The 27,770-nt window shown below is 34.8% G+C and overlaps 1 long non-coding RNA gene across 1 annotated transcript; it reads left to right on the forward strand.

The window, feature by feature from the left end:
* Positions 1-7,951: 7,951 nt before the first annotated feature.
* LOC116108542 lies at positions 7,952-9,803 on the forward strand. The gene is made up of 2 exons (XR_004124647.1): positions 7,952-8,251; positions 9,605-9,803. It is a non-coding gene; the product is annotated as an uncharacterized LOC116108542 (long non-coding RNA).
* Positions 9,804-27,770: the final 17,967 nt, after the last annotated feature.

Here is a 27,770-nt window from a genome sequence, read left to right on the forward strand (position 1 = left end):
GAAACAACTGGAATTGGCTGGTAATTCGTCGTTGATGGCCAAAGAAATGGCCTTCGTTGACGGTCAACGATGGCTAATACTAGATCTGGCCTTTTGTGGCATTTGATAGCCAGATCTGGCCCTAGATCTGCCCTTTTCCGGCTAGATCCATGGTGTATCTGGCTGGAAAATGCCATATCGACGCACGACCGGTCAGATCCGACCTGTTTGCGTCGTAATGCCATTTTCCGACTAAATTCTGGCGGTGGTGGTCAGAATCTGGCATTGTGGGTGGGTGGGGGTGTTTTTGTCATTTTACAAAATTTTTATATATTGGGGTGTTTAGTTAAATTAGCAAACCTAGGGGGTTTTTTTGGTTAAATTTTAAAATTTATCTCGTAATACTCACCCTATTCAACTACCCAATAGTATTCCCAAAATCTTATCCAAAATAACAAAACAAACACACCCAACATGTGATTCATAATTTTAGAAAGAGTAAACAACTTTTTCCCACCCAAGGTTTGCCTTAAAGATACCTAAAAAGTTTTAAAATATCACTTTTTCACCCAATATTTATATTCTGTTAATACCCAAAATACACTTCATTTTTTTAGTCGACATTCGGTGAGTTACCAGGAGTCAGGGTAAGAGGGTTTTTGTAGAGTAGAGGCCGGTGGATCGAATGGTGGTGAACGATTGAATATTTACGTTCGGAATCAGTCGGAGTCATCTAAGAACAAGAATCTCTAGCTTTGCAGTGGTCGACAATTAACAGGAAATCAGGTGCCAGGTTGAGAGGAGTTTTGGATAGAGGAAACCAAATGTTCAAATGGTGGTGACGAAGAGAATTTTCACAGTAAAAAACATTGGATAGTAACGAAGTATTAACTTTGGATGGGAAAGTGTCAATAAGGCAAACCTTGGGTGGGAAAAAGTCGTTTACTCTTTTTGAAAGACCTAGAAACTAAACCTTTTATTTCAATATAATGCTGTTATATTAAACCCCATCTCTAAATAAACCTCGTTAAAATTATCAAAATCATCTAAACATATAAATAAACCCTAAATATTTCCAAAGATGTCTTTTTAATTGGTATTTTAACTATAGGTATTTATCTCATATTTTATCAAATCTCACTTTTTTTTTTTTTTTTTTTTTGGTACTTCATGAGATTTTGTTTTGATATTTAATCACTTATAAGACAACATCAATCATTGAAAATTATTGTAACTAATTTGATAATGGAATGTTGTTGAATTTTTCTTATTTTTTATTTTTTTACTAATTAAAAATTGTTTTTCATTCAACACTAAATATGATTTCGGAGAAGTTTAACATAAATATTGGAGATTGAAATTGCCGCGGGTCATGAAATGTTGATCTATGATTTCAGATTATTCATTTTGCTAGTTTGTGTGATTTATTTTTAATGCGGCTGGGCTGTAATGGAGCTGGGCATTTGAGACCGGGTCCAAAAACCTAGTCCTAGGACCTAGGACCGGTCCTAGCAGGTCTGGTTCCAAAAACAGATCAGGCTTAAGGAGGAGGGCTTGGTCTCTCTAGTGGGCCCTCCTCCAAGGCCCAGGCCTAAGACCGGTCCCAAGCTTGGGTCCAAACCCTTTTGGTTTTTTTTTTTTTTTTTTTTTTGCCCCAGATAATTACATAAATCTTTATAAATTTGAAATAGACAGAAATTATAGGGGTTAAAATAAAATTTTACAAAATTTAAAGTTGCATTTAATAACTATTGGCTTAGCCATTGGGGCGAAGGGGGGGGGGGGGGGGGGGTGGGGGGGGGGGGGGGGGGGGGGGGGGGTGGGGGTGGGGGGGTGGGGGGGGGGGACCGCGCGTGGTTCAGGGCTCCCTAACGCTATACTATAAATATCCCCTAAATTTCTCATTTTTTCCGCACCACTCAATCCTCATTCTCTCAATCTGTCTGCTTTCAACTCCAAATTTCCAATCAAATTCTCACTCAATTTATATTTATAATTTATTCATATTATAATTAATTAATTTATATTATTCAATTTTTTCTATTTTTCAATATCATCTCTTATTCATATTATTATTTAATTTTTTTTCATTTTAATTATTTATTATTTTATTATAAATTCATAATGGATTTCTGAAATGATGCATTCGAAGGATCATCCCCAAATGAGTTTTACGTTCCATCTACCAAAAAAATGAAAGGGTTCAATCCATTTTCACCCTTTCCTCTAGAGGCAGCAATTGCAATTCAACCACCACATTCGGTCGGGACGAGGTGCATCCAAACACAAGCGAGCTACAACTCAATGAGCATAGGCATGACCCAACCACCCCCCACCCCCCCGACGACCGTCAAAGAGGGTCGTGTCCGATGTATGGCGACACTTCACCAAATCAAAACTGCCAAAGACAAATGGGGAGGGGGAGGAATCGTGTGGGGTATGTAATTTTTGTGGAACCATTATTAGTGTTGAGAAGGGGACTTCGACAATGCGACGACACTTGGAGAAGAAGCACCCCCAAATAATGCAGCTATCTGGTACATCTTCAACCGGATCAGGTAAGCAAATTCAAACTCAACTTAATTTTAATCCACAATCCTTAACTCTCTCAACATAGCAATACAATGCAATGTTGCACGAGAAGAAATAGCAAGATTCATAGTTACTACGGACTCTCTCATTTGTTTATCCAAAAATCCTTATTTTATTCACATGATTAAAACTATATTTTGTCCAGCATATACCCTTGTTAGTAGAATTACAAGTAGAAGAGATATACTAAAATTTTATAACAAAATAAATAATAAACTTAAAAACGAATTTCAAAATTTTAGGAATATATTTATTGCACTTACATCAGACATATGAGCTTGTAGATTAAAAACAGATTTTTTAACTATTACAATACGTTTCTTAGATCATAGTTAGGGTTTACAACAAAAATTGATAAGTTTCAAACCATTATATGAAAAACATAGTGTTGACATTGTTTATTTTATAATTCTTGAAGTTTTGCAAGAATATGTATTAATTGATAGAGTTGTAGCGCTAACGCTTGATAATGTAGCTGCTAACACCGTGACAATCTTTTTATTTGAAAAAAGATTGGATCTGCGTGGTGAAGACAATTTTTTTCACTAGAGATGTGCTTTCCATATCATCAATTTGATTGTTAAAGCATGTTTAGATGCTATACATTCGAAAATGGAGAGGGTGCGCGCAGCTATCAGATTTATCGTCGGCAGTAGCAACAAAAGATGACAGGAATACGTCAAATATTGTAGGCAAGAGGACCCACTGGTTTGACCTTTGAAGTTATGTACGGACATGCCTATCCGTTGGAACTCCAGATGTTGGAAAAAGCTTTGCGAAAGCCAACTGCCAATGATCCCATTTATGGCCTTTCTGAGCCTTCAGACGCAGGTAAAGCAACTCTAGCTGGCCTTGGAAGCTTAAAGCATTAACTAGACCAATAGAGGCGAGCTAAGGAGCCAATTCAGTGAATCAATAGCCTAAGCATCTCTTCTTTCCACCAGACTAAAAGCTTTGGAAGGAGCCAAGCTATCCATTGAAGGAAATGACTAGTAGCAACCACAAGACAAATTACAGATTTCGTCAATCGGAAGAACCATTCATAGGAAGTTGTCAGCTATGATGATTTGGCAGTTTGTGCACTTTTTTATTCACTTCTTAAAATTTTTTATGATTCCATTAATACATTAAGTGATATTTATTATCTGACTACTAATTTAGCGTTAGATATTTTACTTTAAATTTCTAAAACTTTTGCTAAATATAGATATAATGACGTTTTAATAGAAATTGTTTTAAAGATGCAAGAAAAATATGAGAAATATTGGTTAGATATTCCATTCTTATATGGATTAGGCCTTGTTGTAGATCCCAGGTTTAAATTACACATAGTTAAATGTATAATTACTGAGATATGCTAGCATTTAGGACATGATTATACGTTTCATTTAACTGACTTTAAGCAAAATTTGGAAAACTTTTTTTTTCTTTATATCAGAATATGTACAATGGAAGTGGAAGTGGAAATGGAATGTCCAAGAGAGACGATCAGAACCCTGATGAAGACCTCCATCAAGGATCGAGCATGTGGACTTATACGGAATATGGCCAAAGTAGGAACTCCAGCTCGTATATACATGGACCAAATGAGCTGAATCGCTACCTACAAATGGACATGTCCTACATGACGAAGAAGGAGAAATGTGAGATGGATGTGCTTCAATGGTGGAACCAACATCAAGGTCGATTCCCCATTGTAGCCCAAATGGCACGTGACATTTTATTTGTGTCAGTTTCTACAATTGCATCCGAGTCAGCATTTTCAACAAGTGGCCGGATTGTTGAAGACAGAAGATGCTCTTTAATCGATGAGATGATTGAAGTGATAACGTGTTTACAAGATTAGACTCATGTAGAGAGAAGACTATAACAATACCCTGAAGATCCCGAACTACTCGAACTCTTTAGAAACACATATTTTAATGATTTAAATATTGTTGACGATGAAGGTGAATAATTTAATAAAAAAAAATATTTAATTGTTTATCTGTGAAGTGTGAATGTTGATTGTGTGAATATCACATTTATGTTAAAATTAACCATTAATTAATTTATTATTTTTTAAAATTAATTAAACTTTTAAAAACTTACTAATCGACCCCTAAAATTTACATAAACCCCCCTACAGATTTCATTTCGCCCCTAAAATATAAAAAAAAAGATAGGGAAAAATGAAATTTTGCAAGCTCATAGGATCGGTCCTATGGGCCCAGGACCGGTCCTAAGGATCGTTTCGGGTCCTGAAATTGCTCATGGGTCAGGGATCGATCCCAAGCCCATAAGCAACTAGTCCTAAATGGGACCAATCCCAAAGGGGCCCAGGCTCGGGCCTGCTTGGGACTGGTCCTTGACCAGCTTTAGGCTGTAATTACTTGGTTTTGTGTTAATAGATGGGCTTGGTTGTCGCATATCTGAAATTTGTTGATAGGGGTAAGCAAATGGTAGAGTCGGTGGTAGGTCGTGCCGGCCAACGACATGACATGAAAAAAGCACGACATAAAAAAAAAGCACAACATAAAAAAAAGCACAATACGACACGGCACAAAAATATGTGGGCCGTGCCGTGAGCCTTAAAAAAGGCACGTGGGCCAGCAAAGCACAACACAACACGAAAAAAAAAAAAAAATTAAAGAATTTAGAAATTAATGAAAATGAATATGTATATTAATTCTTAATCCCAATTTCTAAGTTTGTATTTATAATTTATAATTATAACTTATAAGTAATAAAAATTGTTAAAATTCAATTAATATTTCAATGTCTCATTATTTTACTTTATTTCATAGTGATTATATATTTTTAATTAATATAAATACAAAATGTCACTAAATATAACATATAAAATATTTTTATAATAATTATTAATAATAAATCAAAATTACCATAATTTATAAATATTAAAATTAAATATTTTTACAAAACACATAGGCCGGCCTATGGCATGGCCTACGACACGAAATATTGCGGGCCATGTCGTGGTCCTTCAAATTTGGTGGGTCAACATGACACGAATTTTTGTGGGCCTTGACACGGCATGACTCACTACATGATTGACTTTGAATTTTTAGACATGGCTATGGTATGACACAACCCACCGCCACCTCTTGCAAATGGTAAGGAGACAAGTTTTGCTCAAGTCATATTTGATTATTATAAAATTTGTTCAAAGTCATTCATGTTAATTTACTTTGGAGAACGACCAAACATATGATCTCATACCTATTGTGTCAATTTTTTTTTTTTTTTTTCTCAAAAGCTTCCGAAATCCCAAGTTGATTAGACTTATGTGGCGCAAATGATTAAGGAGTTGATCAAGTTATAAAATGTTAATAATAAAAAAAACACATTATTTATGATTAAAATATGGGATACAACTTGATGTGTGACATTGTTATACGTTGTGACAAACCTAATCTCACGGATAAAATTAACGGTAAGAAAAATAGGGAAAAAATAATAACACACACAAAACATACGATAATTTACATGGTTCGACTTTTTAGCTTACGTCCACGGGCGAAGATAAAAGAAAAATTTCACTAACAAAATAAAGTATACAAAATTTGGTGAAATCTCAATCCTAAAACCCAAATATACCCAATATCTCTCACACTCTCACACACGATATATTTTTCTCTCTAACTCAAACTTTCCGTCTCTAGTGTTTGTGCTTGAGAAATGTATGTGTTGATTTTGCCCTCAAAATGCACCCATATTTATAGTGAAGGGAAGCCATTTCATTTCAAAATTTATGGGACAAAATAAGGGATTTGCAAAGACCTTGTAGCCGCCATATCGGTTTGAGAATGTTGACTTTATTTGAGAGACATAAGGCAAAAATTTTGCTTCCAATTTGTTGGTATTAAATGTCTCCATATGACCGCGACAAGTTGGTGTAACAATAAGGTTAACACTTGATTAAACCTTTAAAGTTGATAGACAATTCTCAAACACAGAAACTTAGGTCATAAAGTTTAGGTAAAATCTGAGCAATCATTGAATAATATCCAAAAATGAATAATAAGTTTATATAAGGTGACAACCAACTCTAATAAGAATCCCAATAAACAAGGATATAAAATCTAAATTAATTAAAAAAACAAAAATCCTAAATAAAATAGTGAAAAACGCATAAAAAACTAAAACGGCTCCAAAACACACCAAAAAGGTCCCCTACTAGGGAACTAGGTTGCCACGTCGTAGGCTCGGAATGAGCTTTTCGTTGATGTATTATGGGCTCCATAACTTTTCTTGGATAAAAAGTTATGACTATTTAAAGTTAACATGTCTGCGCTTGGGCTTTTAACGCTTGACCATATCCAAGAATTCATCTGCTAGACGTTTTACATCACCATAGTAGTCCAATTTGAAGTCTTTGAGCATGTGTGAATGTGAAAATATGTTCATGGCATTTATGAGCTATAGTCCAAAAACATGTGAACACAACTTTGCAATATTTAAGTCACTTTTCTACATTATATTACTTGGTCTTCTTACCAATATAAAGATTCGGGTAATACTACATGTATAAAGACCTTTACAAAGATTTATTATATAAAGCGATATGATAGAAGATGATTGAAAGAGTAAATATGATGAGTTTGACTTTTTATATTCTTTCATTCAACTCCAACCACCTCTTTTTGCATAAAAAATCTTTGTACGTCTAGTATTATTGATAAAGGCTCATGGGAAACCCTAGTTATTATTAGGCAAGTCCATGTGTTTTTACATTCTCTCATAAAATTTGTTGAAGTCTTTCATATGATTTAGACGCTCTTTACTGTTCTTGTCTAAAGTTTTTTTTTTTTTTTTTTTCCAAAATTTATGATAAATTTGTCTTTCAAACTTTTTGTGGTACTCGTTTTCAAAAAGCTTGATAGATTGTCTTTCAAACTTTTGTTTTGGGTTAAATTATTATAAAAGCTTCATAGACTTGTAATAGTACACATTCTAAGTAGTATTTCAATTTCAATAATAGTAAGGTAATGAAAATCTCTTACAAACCCCTCTCATTAACTCTATGTGAGAGTTTATGATTGGTTTGGTTAGATGAAATCTATTATTGGATAGACGAGATCCATGTAAATTGATAAATTGTGAACTAACATATGATGTTTGTGAGAAAAAATTAGTTAGAAGTGTTCGTGAGGGTGGTGTTACTCTTTTAATTTTTAATTTAAAAGTACAACAATGCTATCTTTACAAACGGGTTTTACTAGGGTTTTACTACTATTCGGATCGTGGCAGCTTACTACTATTCGGACGTGGCAGTTGACATGGCATAGTCTCCTCATCTGCCACGTTACCAACATATCACGTCACTTCCTACCACTTAAGGAAAAAAAAAAAAAAAATTCAAAATCCCAAAATTTGAAATCTTCCCTAAAACAAATCCTACGCATACATTTCCATTTTCAATTTCCCTACAATACAAACCCAAAAAAATTCTCTCCAAATTTCCTTTAAATTTTGAAAACCCTAGCCACCGCACTCTCCAATCACAGCCTGTTCCCACGGCAGCCACCACAGCCACACCAGGTTGCCTACGTCCACTCATCACTTTCTCCCATCTCAGCCGCACCACCACCACTAGCACCATCAATCTCAACGGCGCCCCAACCGACCACCACCCTAAACGGCCGTCACTTTCCTCCCGACTTTGACTTCTGCTTATCAGGTTTTCGTTTTTTTCTTTTTTTTTTACACATCTTGGAAATTCTCTCCTGGGTTTGTATTTTTTTTTTTTTTTGGGAAAAGATCGGAGCGAGAGAAAATATAGAGACTGCAATTTGGGGAAAACTAGCTTTTTCACCCAATACCATCTTCAATTCCAAACCAAGTTCTTCCAACGCTCTATATTTTTGGCTTTGATTTTTGTTGGATAAATTTATTGGCTCTGAGTTGATTTTAGTAACAGTTACTTTTAAGTCTGTTGTTATGTTGCATGTTCAATTTTGAGTTTAACAGGAAGGATTGTGTATGGCCAACTTGTTTTTAAGATGATGATGTGTTTTTATTAGAGTTTCGGGTTATTTTTGTGTTTTTTCATTTGCTGAAATGAATTTGGAGTAATTTAATATCTTGTTTTTGAGTGTTTACTTGTTAATCAAGCTGTAGTTGGTATTTGAATAGCATAGTAGTCTGTAGATTTTCTTAAATTGCCTTTTTTGAGAAAAAAAAAAAAATAGTTGATATTTTGAGAGAAATGGAAAGAGGTGATGTGAAGTGAAGTGAGGTGGGAGAAATTTTAGATTTTGTTTGGATACTTAAGTGAGAAGAGAAGAGGAGAGCAAAAGAAGATAAATAAATATTGGTAATTTCCCCTCGAAGTCCAGGCTAGATAGATAGATTTTAGAGAGACCTTTCAAAATACAGATTCCTAGTGTCTCTTATATTGATAAATGAAAGTATTAAGTTATCACTAATTATTGTGTCATTATCATGTTTCACTGACATAACTGCCAATTCAGCTAGCTACAATTGGTTTGGCTGCGAATGTGAACCCATTTGTAATATCTCAAAATTTTAGTACGAAGTAATATAGACTTATAGAACGTTTAGAGTGTAAATATGGTGCTGTTTTAGTAAATAAATGATGATAACCATGTAAGTATAACTCATCATTTGTGCTTAAAAATTATAGATCCTACTTGATTTTTAAAATTCTGTTACTTTTGGTTTTTATGAATTTGAAACTTCTATTAACTGCATGTTTCAATCTTTAAGTGCAGTTGTTTAATATTATCCCTTTACAAGTCTATAAAAATGAATCGAATGTAAGAATGTAATATGACTTATTTTGGAGAATTATATGAATAAAGTTATCTTTTACCACATAAGTTCATCTTTATGAAATTAGAAGCCAGAGACTTTATTTTCTTGGCTTCTAATTTCCAACAAATTTGTTTAAAGTCTTTCATGTTAGGCGCTCATTACTATTCTTTGTATAGTGTATTATTAAAAACATGAAAAACTCAGAGTCAAATTAAGCTATCTTCTAATATATATTTTTGTGTTAAATTACTTCCAGGAGCAACCTAACATGTTATCTCTATTGGAGTTATCGACTATTTCAGCATTACTGGGTTACGCAGACGCATTCCGAGGTTTCGTTGTAGGATTTTTTTTAAGTCATTAATTCTTTATTAGGTTTGAGCTTAGGAATATGAATCCTTGTAAAACTTAGTTTTTGTCACTTTAAACCTAATATATAAACATATTTTTTCTCTTGTTATGAGGTTGATAGCAATCATAGGGCAATTCATTCACTGTAAACGAGAGAGGTGAGGAAGTATTGCAATAATATTGACTCAGCTGGACGTAGTATATATTGGATGAATCAGGGTAAATTGCGTGTGTTATTTTCTTTTTGTTTATTGTCTGTGATTTGTTTTATTGTTCTATTGGTTTCGTCTGGCAATATGACGCTTGAGATTTTGGATTTATCATGGAATAGTTTGACTGGAAAAATCCCCAGCAGTTTGTTCAAGTTGAAACATTTGAGTGTTTTATATCTTTACAATAACATGTTGTTGGGGGAGATTCCACAGGTTGTTCAGTCATTGAACTTGACTGTCATTGATCTCTCATACAACAATTTGACTGAGACAATACTAACTGATTTTGGGAAGCTTGGAAAAATTGTCAGGCTCGATTTTGATGTTCAATCAATTATCTGGTGAAATTCCAGAAAGCATTGGGCGGATTCCAACTTTGAAAGATGTCAGATTGTTTAAAAACAATTTATCAGGTGTTCTTCCTCCAGACTTTGGTCGATATTCAGCCCTTGAAGATTTCGAGGTTGCATCCAATAACCTTTCAGGCAAGCTGCCTGAACACTTACGTGCTGGAGGTAAGTTGGTCGGACTAGTTGCTTTTCATAACAATCTTAGCGCCTTAGCGGAGAATTACCCGAATCTCTTGGGAATTGTGATAGTCTGCTAATGATTAATATTTCCGGGAACGGTTTTACTGGGAGAATTCCTTATTTTATTGGCAAAATGACTGCGCCTGAGTATCTGGATTTATCAAATAATAGTTTGACTGGAAAATTTCCTTATTCTATTGGCAAAATGACTGCGCTTGAGTTTCTGGATTTATCAAGGAATAGTTTGACTGGAAAAATCCTCGGCAGTTTGCTCAAGTTGAAACATTTGCTTGTTTTACGTCTTCATAAAAACACATTATGTGGGGAATTTCCTTGGTTGATTGAATCTTTAAACTTTCCTGTCATCAATCTCTCGTGGAACAAATTCACTGCGCCAATACCATATCTTTGGGAAGCTTGAGAAGTTGTCATTGTGTTACGGGCCTTTAGCTGGTGGTTCTATTTATTTTAATTTTGTTATTATTTATTAAATAATTATATGCTATATTAGTTTGTTGGCGGCATAAGATCTTAATCATTAAGTCTAGTCTAGTGGGATATTTCCTTTATTTTAGTAGTGGGAGTAAGTGTAATTCCTTTCCTGTTACCTTGTTTATGAACGTTGTAAATGGGTTATTTAAGCCAAGTTCTGTTGGAATAAAGATATGGAATTATTCACCCAGTAACTCAGTTTTACTGTAAGGTTCCAGGCTCCTCAATCAGTATGTTATTTCCTTACGCTTTCTAACACTATAGGTTCCGGCAAGCAAAACAAAGGCAAGCCTCAGTGCTGGCCACATTGTTGAGTTTAATGTTCAGTAAATTATCCAGCGAAATCCAAAAGCATTGGACGGATTCCAACACTGAAAGATGTTAAACTGTTGCTCTGCCTCCAGACTTTGGTCGATATGCAGCACTTGAACGGTTGAGGTTGCTGCCAATAACCTTACAGGCAAGCTGCCTAAATACTTATGTGCTGGAGGTAAGTTGGTCGGTCTAGTAGCTTTTAATAACAATCTTAGTGGAGAATTACCTGAATCTCTTGGGAATTGTAACAGTTTGTTAATGATTAGCATTTACAACAATGGTTTTACTGGGAAAATTCCTGTGGGGTTATGGACGGCATCAAATTTGTCGTATGTGCAGATACGTGATAATAAGTTTACAGGTGAGCTTCCTGATAAAATTTCAAGGAATCTCTCTCTTTGTGAGATCAGCAACAATAGGTTTTCTGGTAGAATTCCTACTGGAGTGAGTTCTTGGAGGAATCTGCACAAATTTAAGGCCAGTTATAACCTCTTTAGTGGCACAGTTCAAAGAGAATTAACAGCTCTTCCTGCTTTAAGTACTCTTTGGCTCGATCAGAACCAACTCTCTGGCACCCCTCCATCAGATTTGATCTCATGAAAGAGGCTTACTACTTTAAACCTTAGAGGAAATCAGCTCTCTGGAGAAATTCCAGAGGAACTTGGATCTCTACCTGTCAATAATTTGGACTCGGCATAAAACCAATTTTGCGGACAAATCTTATTCGATCTTATTTCAGAGAAGAGAAGAGAACATCATTTTTGTTTAATTCAGCTCAGCAAAAAGTAAAGTTACAAACTATATAACACACTTATTACATTTCCAGTACCCATGGTAATTAACCATAGTTGATAGTAACTAACTCAACCAACTAAACTAAACTCTTAACTATACCCAGCTATATTAACTACAACCCAACTACTAACAAATACAAGCATTATACATCAAGAACAAAAAATAATAATAAACCAAGACCGATCAAAACCCAACACACACCCCCCACCCCCCCAAAACCCCAAGTTGGCGGGTAATGAATGTCAAGCACTCCAAACTTGGATAATAAATGGCGATGGAGAGGGCCAACAACAGCCTTAGTAAACAAATCAGCAGGCTATTCCTGAGTAGGAATGTGAATAGGATGTACCATGCCTTCCTTGATTTTAGTACGAACTATATGACATTCAATGTTGATATGTTTTGTACGCTCATGAAACATAGGATTCGAAGCAATATGGGTGACTGATTGACTGTCACAACTGAGAAAAATGGGCTGGTGAACTGGAATGCCAAGATCAGTCAAAAATTGAGCAAGCCATACAATCTCACAAACTGTAGAAGCCATGGCACGATATTCTACTTCAGAGGATGACCTGGAAACTATAACTTGACGCTTAGATTTTTATGATAGTAAAGAACCTCCCAAGAAGATGTAGAAACCAGTAATGGACTTACGCGTCATAAGGCAAGAAGCCCAATTAGAATCACAAAATGTTTAAAGATGGAAAGAACCATGTGCTAGGAAAACCAAGCCTAAACCAGGAGACCCTTTGATATATCTGACCACTTTAGGAGCTGCATTGAGATGGGACTGTTTTGGTTGATGCATAAACTGACTAAGCAGATTTACAAAATAACTCAAATCTTGTATGGTATGACACAAATACATCAACTTCCCAATCAATTTATGATAAACAGAGGGATCCTTTAAGGTAGGTTATGGTGCACCAGGAAATGAAGCATCATACTCCACTATTGTAAACTTTTACTGAGGATCAAGGGGTATCAATGCTGGTTTAGCAATAGCCAAACCTGAGGTGGCTGTCAACTCTAATGCATATTTCAGTTGGCACAAACTAGTGCCCTTGGATGATCTAGCAACTTCAAAACCTAAAAAATATCTAAGAGAATCAAGATCTTTTAACTTGAAGTTAGAGTGCAACAAATCTTTAATAGCTTGAATAAGAGAGTGAATCATTACCTGTGATAACCAAATCATCAACATATACAAGCAAAATCACAATATTAGAATTGTTTTTCTTAAAGAAGGAAGAATGATCGGAGGGTGATTGTTGGAAGCCACCCGATAATAACGCAACAGTAAGCTTTGTATTCCATGCCCTGGAAGCTTGCTTCAAACCATATAATGACTTATGGAGCTTACATACTAAGTAATTATCATGCTGTTTAGAGAAACCCTGTGGTATATTCATATAAATTTCCTCTTGGAGGTCCCCTTGCAAGAAGGCGTTATCAACATCTAAATGGTAAAGAGGTCAATCCTTCATAGATGCTATGACTAAGACTAATCTAACTGTTACCATCTTAACCATAGGAGAAAAGGTCTCCTCATAATCAACTCCAGCTTGTTGGGTAAATCCTTTGGCAACTATTCTTGCCTTATACCGTTCTAGAGTGTCATCTACCTTGTACTTGAGTTTATAAACCCATTTATACCCTATTGGAGATTTACCAGGTGGTAAGGGAACTAAAGACCATGTCCCATTTCTTTCCAAAGCCTGAATTTCCTATTGCATAGCCATAACCTAGTGGGGATCTTTGGATGCTTGGGTAAACGTAGTGGGTTCAGTAATTGCTGATATACTAGACAAACACGTTTGATAAGATGGTGAAAGATGTGTGTAGGAAATGTAATTCTGAATAGGATATTGGACAGTAGTTGTTAAATTAGTTTTGGGTAATGTAGGACATGTTAGGAAACGATCCATTGATGCAGCGGAAAACAAAAATTTAATAACAACACGGATCGTTCTATAGAGCCAAGATCAGGGCACAAATTTACAGTTTATATCAAAATAAGAATCTGCAGAAAATTAGTTTAGAGTTTAAGAAATCATACGCACGTTTGGAGACTCCTCCAACTTTGTCTCTGAATGTATTTTGCTATCGACCCAAGTGTAGGATCGAACCAATATAGTCCACACAAAGATAATCGCAAGGAACTAAAGAGGGATTTGCTAGATCCTCTTTAGCCTTAAGAACAAAGAAGAAATGAAGTGTATTTGATTTAAAACCAAAACCCAAATCTAGCGTGAGAGAATTTTCAGGGGGCTGTAGCTTTTTCTTTTCAATGAAATGAAAAATAATGAAAATATTTTTCTCTCTTAATTAAACCTTTTCTTTTATAGTGCAAGTTTAATTGCCCCGTTCCCTATTCCCTTATGGAATAGGCTTGGGCTCCAACCCAAACACCCCTTGTTTCCAAACACTCCCATTTAGATATCTTAATTTTGTTTATCATTATCTCAATTAAAATCAATTAATATATATTGAATATATTAACATTTAACAATAATGATAATTTATTTAAATATATGCGAACACATATTTAAACGTAATCTCACTTATTTAATTTTTTCTAACAAATTAAATAAAGGCTACGACCTCAGCAAATTTAATTGTATTGTGAAATTACCAAAATACCATTTCGCCTAAAAAGATGAAAACGCCCTTTTTTCTTTCTGGCTCTTAAATTATCTTCTATGTGTGTGACCCATAGGCTCCTCATCTTACCGGCAGTGTGTAGTATCGCGATTAACACCAATTAATTGTCTCACTAAACACAGACCAAAATTGGCCCCTAGCAAGGCATCATGGCCACTCTATAGATTCAGATTCAGCAAAGTATCTACTTGTTAATGATATGGTTACCGTACAATTCGATCATTTCATCATCCGTTATCTCGACGAGACCGAGGCATAGAAATAGTGTCAACCTTCGGTTACTCTCGATATTGTGTATTCAGTTACTGGACCAATGATCTGTATTATAAACTGGATAGAGCAATAACTCAATCCCACTGTGGCCACAGTTTTAGTGTCATTGCCATTTACTGAATTGCGTCGTGAGATAACTTCTCCCGTACGCGGGAGTGATGAATCCTCTGTCTATCCACCATAGTCTTGATACACTCCTTGATGCAACCAATCACCATCGTATTGACAACTCTAAATAGAACTGCGTTAGGCTAGTGTCAAACTACACTAATCGATGCACAAGGTGCTCCGATGATCTCAAGTCTAAGGATCACATGCACCACCATTCATTAGAGGATTTGTTCCATAGACACTGGGGTTACCATCCATATTGAATCCTCTGGTGGGTCAGTCCAGTGAGCTTGCCTACAGCAAGCACCCATGTGTTGCACCAGATTGTTACCAAACAACCTTGACAAGTGAGATCAGTCACTACCTTTCGATAGAGTCGTTCAACACTATGATAGCCTTACCGTATTATCTGTGCCCTTACTTCAGAATAATACTGGGGCTACTGACGTTTCTAGAATGACCACCATATGTGCTCATAGGGTTCTCACTATCAAGATTTGAAACACTTGATACCCTAGTCACGGTTCTACCATTCTAAGGACAAATATCAATACATACAATGATAATTTACGCGATATAGTATAAAACACCTTTTATTGATCAATGAACATTATTACAAAGAGTCAATTCTACAATAATTGATTGGCTTTAGGACATCTACTCTAACAGGACATATAAAATCAGTGGCCCAAATTGGTGGTTTAGTGACTCTACCAGATTTTCTAAGAGGGCCAGGTTGTTGTAAAGAGGTACTAGGCATATTAAGTGAAGTATGTGGAGCTGGAGAACTAGGGTCTGTTGGTTCTGTTTCATGAAGATCATTTGTATTTTCATGCAAATAAAAAATAATGGAAGATTCAGTCTCAAGGTCCTGTTCCAGAAATGTTTCTAGGAGAAAAAATGGTTGACTAGATTTATGCCAAGTAAAAGGAAAAATATATTCATGGAAAACCACATCATGCTTAATATGAGCAGATTTGGAATGTAAATCATACAAAATATAGTCCTTTTTTGTAGTAGAGTAACCAAGAAACACATAAGGAGTAGATCTAGGAGTGAACTTGTCATGGGGAATCAGATTGGTAGCATATGCCAGACATCCAAAAACTTTCAAGTGATTCAACTTAGGCTTATGACCAAAGAACTTCTCATAAGGTGAGAGACCATCCATGACTTTAGTGGGCAATCGATTAATGATGTAAACTGCAGTTTTGACTGCATAACCCCATAAATAGTCTAAAATATTTTATTGAAACTTAAGGGCTCTAGCTATGTTAAGTATATGCCTGTGCTTACACACTACAACTCCATTTTGTTGTGGAGTGTACACACATGTGCTTTGATGTATGATAGCCAAACCAACCAATAAGTCATGACATTGGTGATTGAAAAATTCTAAACTGTTGTCAGTTCTAATGCATTTAGGGGTCTGATTATACTAATTTTTGACCATGTGAAGGAAATCTTTCAAGTTTTGATACACATCAGATTTGTATTGTATAAGGAAAAGCCATGTAGTCCTAGAGAAGTCATCCACTATGGTAAGAAAAAACCTAGCATTTCCTTGGGTTGGGATCTTATAAGGTCCCCAAACATCTAAGTGTAACAACTCAAAAATATGTGATGTATTTGTTTCACTTAAGGCAAATGGTAACCTGGTTTGCTTTGCTAAAGGGCAAATGCTGCAGTGAAAATTAGAATGTGCAGGGAATTCATGATGTAATTTTTGTAGAACTGGTAAGGATGCATGACCTAATCTCTTATGCCAAAGTATAATGTCCTTACTACATAGTTCTGTGGACATTACTAAAGGCTCTTTTATTGATGCATAAGAGGTTACATCACAAGAATTACGAACATAATTCTTTATTCCTAAAACTGGAAGACAATGTTTTATTTGTGAAAAAGGTATAAAATGGTATAGCCCTTGATATTGCTTACCAATCCCCTTGAGTTTGCCACTCCAAAGATCCTAGATAACACAAAAATCTGGATAAAATGTGATGGAACAGTGACTTGATGCAGTTAATTTGGATACCGATATCAAATTATACTTAAAATCTGGTAAATGTAAAACATTTTCAAGAGACAAATTTTCTTGCAATCTTACAGAACCAACATGAGTAATTGGTGTTTTAGTTTCATTAGGAAGTCCTACATAACTTTTTATGGGTGGACTACTAGCTACAAAAGATTCAAGGTTTTGGAAATTATGAGTCATATGGTCAGTGGCCCCAGAATCTAGAATCCAATCAGAATTACTAAAATTTGAGTATAGAGACACGATTGTACTTACCAAATTAGCAAATGGTGTACCCATGTTCTCTTTCCCCAGTAATTGAAGCAGTTGTGCATACTACTCTGAAGTTAACACATTGCAGAGATTAGCTCCTCCTCTAGTATTGTCACCTACTGATTCAGAGTTCACCAACTAATCCTGACTCGAATAGACTTGATTAGCCTTAGCTTTTGTTCCTGACTTGCCCTTGGTGAACCCAAAATTAGCTGGATAACCCAAAATCAGCTGGATAACCGTGTAGTTTATAACATGTTTCCCTTTTATGCCCTAGAGCATGATAGTAGTCACACTCTACGTAGGGTTTCTTACCCTTGTATTTTGAGCTTTGATTCTAATTCCTCTGATTGCCTTGTGAATATAGTTCTGTAGTAACCTAAGTGTTTTGAACCAGTCAAGACCTTCTGGCTTTCATCTTGACTTAGTATGGAATACACTTGCTTGACTGAAGGCAGAGAGACCATCAACAAGATTTGACTCCTTACCAAGGCGTACGATTCATTAAGTCCCATTAGAAACTGCAAAAGCTTCTGCTGATTGAGATGAGCCAAATATGCCTTGGCCGAATCACTGTCTGGAGCTGGTAGACTCACCAACGAACTTAGTTCATCCCACAAAGTTTTCAATCTGTTATAATAAACTGCAACTGAACTCATACCTTGTACTAGATTAGCTATTTCCCTGTGAATCCAAAAAACTCTTGTACCATTCACATTATTGTACTGTTCTTGGAGATCCTGCCAAACTTGATATGCACTATTTGAATACACAATACTGTTGAAAATGTCTTTTGAAACAGTATTGAAAATCCACGTCAAAACCAGAGAATTGCAGCGTTCCCACTGTGCATGCAATCCTTGATTGAACTTCGATTTCTCACAAGATTTGTCGACAAATCCTAACTCATTTTTTGCCCTTAGCGAAACTGTCATGGCACGACTCCATATCCCATAGTTCTCAGTTCCGGTAAGTTGCTCCAAAATCAGAACTGAACCAGGGGTGTCCGATGGGTGAATATAAAGAGGGGAACCTGAATCTATGATATTCAACATCTGCCTTTAACGAAATCTGATTGATTTGGAACAAAATTAGCTTGATTCAGATAAAAAATAGTGAAGTAGGAAAAATCGATCTTGAAAGATTACTATTCGATCTTGAAAAATTTTAGACACAGCTTCGAACTTGAGCTTGATTCTTTAGTCAAAGTTGTTGATTTCGCAGCTTTAATCACTGCTCTAATACCATATTCGATCTTATTTCAGAGAAGAGAAGAGAACATCATTTTTGTTTAATTCAGCTCAACAAAAAGTAAAGTTACAAACTGTATAACACACTTATTACATTTCCAGTAACCATCGTTAATTAACCATAGTTGATAGTAACCATAGTAACTAACTCAACCAACTAAACTAAACTCTTAACTATACCCAACTATATTAACTACAACCCAACTACTAACAAATACACGCATTATACATCAAGAACAAAAAATAATAATAAACCAAGAAATCCCACGTCAATTTGGTCTATGTTGAAGAATGAACACGTTTTGGTAAATGCAAGTTATGCCACGACGGAGAAAAGAGAATGTCGCGGCATGAAGAAAAAAGACTTTAATTTCATAATTCCAGAGAGCTTAATGTCATCGCGGAGTTATGTTATTATGTGTTTAATTCTATGTGTGAATTTAGGATAATAAATCTTATAAGTGGTATCAAAACCAAACACACAATCAATTAAAAGCTTATTACTATTAATATAAATCAGCATGACATGATTTTGAGTTATTCTGATTTGGCTGTATGAACGACTGTGTTAATTGTAATTGATTATTTATTTCAATTTGCGCATTATGGCTGGCTGCATATTTGTTTCAGATTTGCGTGGCCGTCTTGAACTTCGACTATGATCTGGATTAGTGTTTGATTTTATCATAATGCCCATTGATTATTAATATTAGATGGCTTGAGTTGCTTTTCTTGGGTGGGTGCATGTTATTTAGTTTGTTGGGCTCATTACCTTGTGCTTAGTTGTGGGCGTGCGTTCTCTTAGAGAGTCTCATGGCTGCTGTTGTGCCTAACTGCCTATATGAAATATGATGATCATACGATTTAATTTTGAGATTATATTATACTTAATCATGCGACTATATTTGATCCATGATTCAATTTGAAATTTGTGGCTGTTATATGATCTTGACTATATTAACTTTTCAAAATTCTAAAGTCTTGATAAGAGTAGGATATCGTTAAAATTCTGAAGTCTTGATAGGGGTAGGATATTCGTTAGAATTCTTAAGTCTTGTCAGGGGTAAGCAAATGGTAGGGAGACAAGTTTTGCTCAAATCGTAGTTGATTATTATAAAATTTGTTTAAGTCTTTCATGTTAGGCCCTCATTACTATTCTTTGTATAGAGTATAATTAGAGAACATGAAAAACTCAGAATCAAAGCTATCTTTTAATATTTATTTATTTTTGTGTTAAATTACTTCCAAGAACAACCTAGCATGTTATCTCAAACTTTTTATACCCAATCCCATCTTCTAAATATAAGAGGGTTTCTAAAATACTTCTAAAAAACTAACCCTTTATTTGTTATAATATTTTGCAAGATGATAAAATCAGAAAATTAGAATAAATACTGCCATTTTCTATTTTCAAAGAAGGATTTTTTTTTTTTTTTTCGTGACTTGCCATTCAGATATAATACACCTGAAATATGTGTATCAAAATTCTTACGCCTTGACAGGGTAAGCAAATGGTATGTAGACGAATTTTACTCAAATCGTTTTTCACACTCTCAACAGAACCGTGTTTCACACTCTGAACAAAATGAAAAAGCCTTTGCTTTCAGTCTTTTAGAGCGTCTTGCACGGCGTCTTAAAGAACAAATTAACCTCATATTATTGCATCACCACTGTATTATAAATGCCAAAACAACATACGCCCCCACCAAAAATGTCAAAGGCCCCCACCAAAAATGTCAAAGTTTACCAGGATTTCACTAACAATCCTACTCTGCAACCTTCTCTTCCTCTTCCATGGCCATGTTAGACAATTTTCAACCACAAACACTAAACTAGTGTAACTTTCGCACCAAATTGGTGTAACTTTCTGTTATGCCTAAAAAATCAAGGCCTACGTAAGCTCACATCAGCAAACACTAATAAGAATTCAGGAAGACTTTGCGCCGTCCAAAGCCTACCACGTCGCCCAAGGATAGAGAGAATACGACTGTCACCAACCTAGCAGATTCAAGTTTTGTCTATAAGTGAATGGGGACCACACACATGTCTAAGCCCCAGATAATTTGAGGATATCTTTTAAGTTATCAACCAATGAGAGGCAAAAAAGAATTTGCACGATACCTACACACTTGCAGACCTGTAATCATTACCTTGAATTCATAGAGAACCCTCCCTCTCAAATTTGGGATCTTTACTTTCATAATATTCATTAGCAAAGACAACATACAAGAAAGAGACTGACTTGATATTCTCTCTGAATACTCAGTTATTGTACCTCTGCTGGCTATTCGCTACACGCGACCTCTTGTAACACTCAGTTATATAAAAGAAATAATGGATGTAAGATTCGCATTAAGTATCCGAACCATTATAAAAATCTTTATCTCTCTTATTTATTATACAGTCTTTGCATTCAATTGTGTTATTAACTTTGTCCTAAATCTAAAATTAATTAATCATGTATAACTTCTAATACCAACTTAGCACTTTGCACCTGTAGGGTCGTTGGTGTCAAAATCACGCATCAACATTTTCATACCATTTTACTGTTGCATCTTCAACCTATTGCATCAAATATAACACCAAAAAGAATATTCTTTAGAATATTCTTTTTTTAATTAATTCTTAACAATTAATTTATTTCACTAATTATTTTTGTATATATTAATTAAATATTGAGAATAATATTTTTATTAATTAATAATAATTTTGAAAATATACAAATTTAATCAAATTAAGCATTTATTAAATCAAATAAACTTTATATTTAATATAAAAAAACATTAAATCCAATATGAAATGCCACAAAAAATAAAAGAAAAAAAACACAAAAGTAAAATTCCGTATTGATAGTAATTTATTTTTTAATTATATAATTATAATCAATTTTATTATTATAAATATATATAAATAATAACCAAATTAATATAAATAAGATTAAAAAAAATTAAATAACAAAAAATAAGGAAATAAAATATGCTTTGTGGTGGATGAATAGTGTCACACCAAATTGGTGTGGATGAATAGTGTTGCACCAAATTTGAGGTGATACTATTCATCCACACCAATTTGGTGTGGTTTTTGGTGTATGGTTGGAGCAAAATTTGAACACCATTTTGGTGTTTTGCACCAAAATAGTGTCTCATTGGAGATGCCCTTAACTATTGTTTTTATGTCTAGGGTTTTTGATGTGCAAAGAGACGGGTGAGGGAGAAGCAAAAAAGAGAAAAGTAAGAAGTTTACTCTCGGACATTTAGGAAATTTAAACGGCATTAGGTTAAGAGGTGGAATTTGATTAATTTTCTTATATAAGAGGCTAAAATTAACATGTGATTCATGATTTTAGAAAGACTATTAAACTAAACACTTTATTTTAATATAGTACTGTTATATTAAACCCCATTTCTAGATAAACCTCGTTAAAATTATTAAAATTATCTAAATAAATATATATAAACCCTACAAATTTCCAAAGATATCTTTTTAATTTGTTTTTTTAACTATAGGTATTTATCTCATATTTTATCAAATCTCACATTTTTTTTTTGTACTTCATGAATTAGCTTTTGTTTTGATATTTAATCACTTATGAGACCAGGGCGGATCCAGCCCATGGCACACCCTCAATTTTTTTTTTTTTAAATACTGATATATATAATTTTTGGATTTTGGCCTACCCTAATAAAAATATTAATGGACAAAAATATTAATATGTAATTAGTTTTTATTTTGGTCCACCCTAAACAAATTTTTTGGATCCACTACTGTATGAGACAACTATCAATCATTAAAAATTATTGTAACTAATTTGATAATGGAATGTTGTTGAATTTCTTTTTACTTTTTTAGTAATTAAAAATTATTTTTCATCAAACACTACATATGATTTCGGAGAAGTTTAACATAAATATTGGACATTGAAATTGCCGCGGGTCATGAAATGTTGATCTATGATTTCAGATTATTCATTTTGGTAGACGGTTTTATTTGTGTGATTTATCTTTAATGCAGTTGGGCTGTAATTACTTGGTTTTGTGCTAATTGATAGGCCTGTTTCTCGCATATATGAAATATGTGTATCAAAATTCTTAAGTCTTGATAACGGTATGATATTCGTTAGAATTCTTAAGTCTTGATAGGGGTAAGCAAGTGGTAGGGAGACATGTTTTGCTCAAATCGTATTCAATTATCATAAAATTTGTTTAAGTCCTTCATGTTAATCTACTTTGGAGAACAACCAAACATATGCTTTCACACTTATGGTATTTTAAAAGTGTGACAGTGAGAAAGTGTCAATGAGCTATTTTTTGGGTGGAAAAAAGTTGTTAACTAAAAAAAACACACTATTTATGATTAAGATTTGGGATACAACTTGATGTGTGACATTGTTATATGTTGTGACAAAACCAATCCCACGGATAAAATTAACGACAAGAAAAATAGGGAAAAAATAATAACACACTATAATTTACGTAGTTCAAATTTTTAGTGTACGTCCACAGGCGTAGATAAAAGAAGAATTTCACTAACAAAATAGAGTATACAAAATTTGATGAAACTTTCAATCCCAAAACCCATATACACCCAATATCTCTCACACTCTCACAGACTCAGTATTTTGCTCTCTAACTACTTTCCGTCTCTAGTGTTTGTATTGCTTGAGAAATGTGTGTTGATTTTGCCCTCAAAATGCATTCATATTTATAGTGAAGGGAAGCCATTTCATGTCAAAATTTACGGGACAAAAGAGCTAAAATTTTGCTTCCAATTCAGTAGCATTAAATGTCTCCATAAGTGCTCCAATTTGAAATCTTTGAACATGTGTGAATGTGAGAAAAAATGTTCATGGCATTTATGAGCTATAGACCAAAAACATGTGAACACAACTTTGCAATATTAAAGCCACTTTTTCTGCATTATATGACTTCATCTTCTTACCGATATAAAGGCTCAAGTAAAACCCTTGTTATTATTAGGCAAGTCCATGTGTTTTTACTTTCTCTACATATTCATGACCCTTTTATCAATATTCTTGAATCTTGATAGAGAAAGGCAATAAAAGATTCTTGACTTCTGATGCGGGAAGAAATTCATCAAAATTCTTAAAATGTCTTGACCGGGATAGGCAAATGAGACAAGGCACAAATAAGCCTTTTCGTACGTTCTGGATGCCTCTTACGGGTCTTGTCTAAAGTTGTTTTTCCAAAATTTATGATGCAATTGTCTTTCAAACTTTTTGTGGTAATTTTTTTCAAAAGCTTGACAGACTGTCTTTCAAACTTTTGTTTTAATATTCTTTCCACAAACCTAATATACTCATAGCTATCTGTTATGTCTAAAAAGTTACACTTATGTTAGTTCAATAAATATCTTTTCGTACTAGCTGTTAAGCCTATATTTGCTTAAAGATATTCATACAAACCCTATCTCATTTCAAGAGATGAATGGACGAGAGTCTTGTATGTGTCATGACAACTTGCAAAATACTTATTACATTGAGTTCAAAGGTGTATAAATTGACACTTCTCTTCCTGAAAAGGGGGTTGGGCATATGAGAGCTAAACATAGATTTGAGCTCAATTCTTTATCTCTATAAACACTGTATTTCTTCATCTTTGTATGCCTTACGGGCAATATCATAAAAATAGTTAGAGATCAATAAAATAACAGTGGATGCAGAAGTCGCTTGTTTGAGCATCCGAACCACTATAAAAATCTCTCTTGTTAGCCTATTATTTATGTTTTTTTACAACATATATAACCTCAGTACTGTATTCAAATCTCATAGATCAATCACATGTAATTTTTAAGGCTCTCTTAGCACTTTGCACGTGCAAGTCGTTCACGTCTTAAATCAAGCGTCAAAACTATCTCTTATAACTTTCTAGGTTAAATTATTTATAAAAGCTTCACAGACTTGTAATAGTACACATTCTAAGTAGTATTTCAATTTTTAATTTAAAAGTACTATCTGAAATTGTGAGTAGGAAGTAATATAGACTTGTAGAACGTTTAGAGTGTAAATATGCTGCTGATTTAGTAAATAAATGATGATAATCATATAACATGAAAATGCCTTTAGAAACGGAGTAGGCCAGAACAACATTCGCAACTCTCCAAAAATGTCAAAATTTACGACGATTTCACTAGCAATCTTACTCTCCACCCATCTGTTCCACTTCCACGGCCATGCAGGCTCCCAACTGTATAATGAAGAACATGCAGTCAGGCCCGGCTTAACCCCTAGGCAGGTGAGGCCCCTGCCTAGGGCCCCCCAAAAAAGGGGTAAAAAAAAGGGCCTCAAATTATTTTTAAAAATATTTTTAATATATTTATAATTTTTTAATTCTCATCAATCCCATCAGACTCGCCTATCTGTCTTTACCCAAGATTATTTTTTTAAGAGTATTTTAATTTAATCATAATTTATCAATTCCTATCAATGTCACCATGTCCAATCAGCCATGCCTACTTAAAACACAATTGGCGGCTATTTTTCCGTTGAAAATTGATACAATTTCACGTAATCTTCAACTCTCAAATGCCAAATCACATCTCCTCTCTCCCCCAAATCTCTTATATAAACCTCATTTTACTTTAACGTTTTNTGAACTTAGTAAAGTTGCTTTGCTGCATTTCCAATGACAATTTGAAACTTCTGGTTTACGAGTATGTGGAGAATCGTAGCCTGGACCTGTGGCTGCATAAAAGGAGTCGACCATCAATTCTCTCCGGCTCAGGCTCAGTCCATCATTTTGTCCTGGACTGGCCCAAGAGGATGCAGATCGCGGTGGGGGCTGCCCAGGGACTCTGCTACATGCACCATGACTGTTCCCCACCCATTGCCCACCGCAATGTGAAATCAAGTAATATCCTGTTAGATTCGGAGTTCAATGCGAAAATAGCTGATTTTGGTCTGGCTAGAACCCTGGTCAAGAAGGGAGAACTCGAAAAAATGTCATCTGTAATTGGCTCCTTCGGGTACATTGCTCCAGGTGATACATCTTTCTTTTATGAAAATCACCTGTTTTTGGATCATGCCATTCGTTCCCTCCTTTTCATTGAGCAAGGCTTTATCTGACTTTTTGTTGTTTTGACTTGAAATGTAGAGTATGCTCGTACAACGAAAGTGAATGAGAAGACAGACATCTATAGCTTTGGAGTGATCCTTTTGGAACTGACAACAGGAAGAGAAGCTAATCATGGTGATGAACATACGTGCCTCGCCAAATGGGCGTGGCGATATCTTCAAGATGACGGTTCTATAGTTGATGCTTTGGATGAGGAGATCAAGGAAGCGTGCTATTTGGATGAAATGAGTCGAGTATTCAAACTTGGGATCCTTTGTAGCAGCACGCTACCTGCTAATAGGCCAAGCATGAAGTCAGTTCTGGAAATCTTAATCAATCCCCGGGTTATTTCCCCAGAGAAGAGTGCTGATGCGATTCCACTACTTGCGAATTCACGATGGGAGAGGATGTCAGAATGATGTTTAGTTTAATTTTACTTGCCTCATTTCTAGTAATTAGACAGATTGGTACTGCATGGAAACGTTTTTCCATGTCAAGAATGGAGAGCAGTTAATGACGTATTCCATAGGCTTTAATTATGTATAAAAATAAAAATGAAGCATTTCCACTTTATACATCTGATTCTGAAATGGTAAAATTGAATATTAAATGGAATCTATACGCATCGTCGAGTCGTGGACGCTGGGCCTGGCTGTGTCGCGCCTGGCCACGAAGTTCGGTCGCCACTTCACCCAACCACCGGTCACCTTTACAAACCATCCAGCCAGCGGCACCTCCTACCAAGTGATCACAATTACATACCTAACAAGCACCACATAAAACATAAAAAGCAATCAATTTTGCTAGTTCTATTATGAGAAAGTCCCCTGTACAAGCCTTCATGTTAGCTATTGTTTTTACGTCTAGGGTTGTTGATGGGCAAGGAGACGGGTGAGGGGCAAGAAAAGAGAGAGAAAAGTAAGAAGTTTACTCTTCAAACGTTTAGGAAATTTAAACGGCATTAGGTTAAGAGGTAGAATTTGATTAAATTTTCTTATATAAAAGGGTTTTGTAATACTCCTAAAATTAACATGTGATTCATAATTTTAGAAAGAGTAAGCGATTTTTCCCACCCAAGGTGCCTTAATGACGCTTTCCCACAAAAAAAAAAAAAAAAAAAAAAAATTCTAAAATACCACTTTTCCACTCAACATTTATATCCATTAATACCTAAAATATACTTTACTTTTTCAGCCGGCGTTCAGCGAGTTACAAAGAGTCAGGGTAAGAAGGTTTTTGTAAAATAGAGATCAGTGGATCGAATGATGGTGATCGATTGAATATTCAATATCAGAATCCGTCAGAGTTAGCTAAAAACAAGAAACCCTAACTTTGTAGTAGTCGACAATCGACGAGAAATCAAGTGTCGAAGTGAGAGTGATTTTATAAAGAGGAGACCGAAAGTTCAAATGGTGGTGATAGAGAAAATTTTCGCTAGCAAAATTGGCCGGAATCGGCTTTGGTTAGTAACAAAGTATTAACTTTGGATAGAAAAGTGGTATTTTGAAACTTTTTGGGTGAAAAAGTGTTAATAAGGCAAACCTTGGGTGGGCAAAAGTCGTTTACTCTTTTAGAAAGACAAAGAAATTAAACCTTTTATTTCCGTATAGTGCTCTTATATTAAACCCCATTTCTAAATAAACCTCGTTAAAATTATTAAAATCATCTAAATATATAAATAAACCCTATATATTTCCAAATATATATTTTTAATTGGTACTTTAACCAATGTTCATTTTCGGTTTTCACGGTTGGGCTGGTCCGTCCGGCAAGTCAGACCGATGATGTTAGCAAAAAAATGCCCAGATTTTATATTATGTAGAAACCATTAAGCCAACCCTGCAGCAATAATAAAACCATCAAAGTTTGATAGTTTTTAACAGTTAAAGTTTACAAATTCAATACTCAGGTTCAAAGTTTCAGAGTTCAAGCATCAGCAGCAGCCAACAACATACAAAATTATACAATATCAATCAATTCCACCAACCAAACCACCCTCCATCAACAGCAGCAAGCGAAAACCCAACCCAGCCACAAAAAAATTCAGAAGCAACTCATAGCAA

Source organism: Pistacia vera, unplaced genomic scaffold (genome assembly GCF_008641045.1).
Source record: "Pistacia vera cultivar Batoury unplaced genomic scaffold, PisVer_v2 Contig566, whole genome shotgun sequence".
NCBI classification, from domain to species: Eukaryota; Viridiplantae; Streptophyta; class Magnoliopsida; order Sapindales; family Anacardiaceae; genus Pistacia; species Pistacia vera.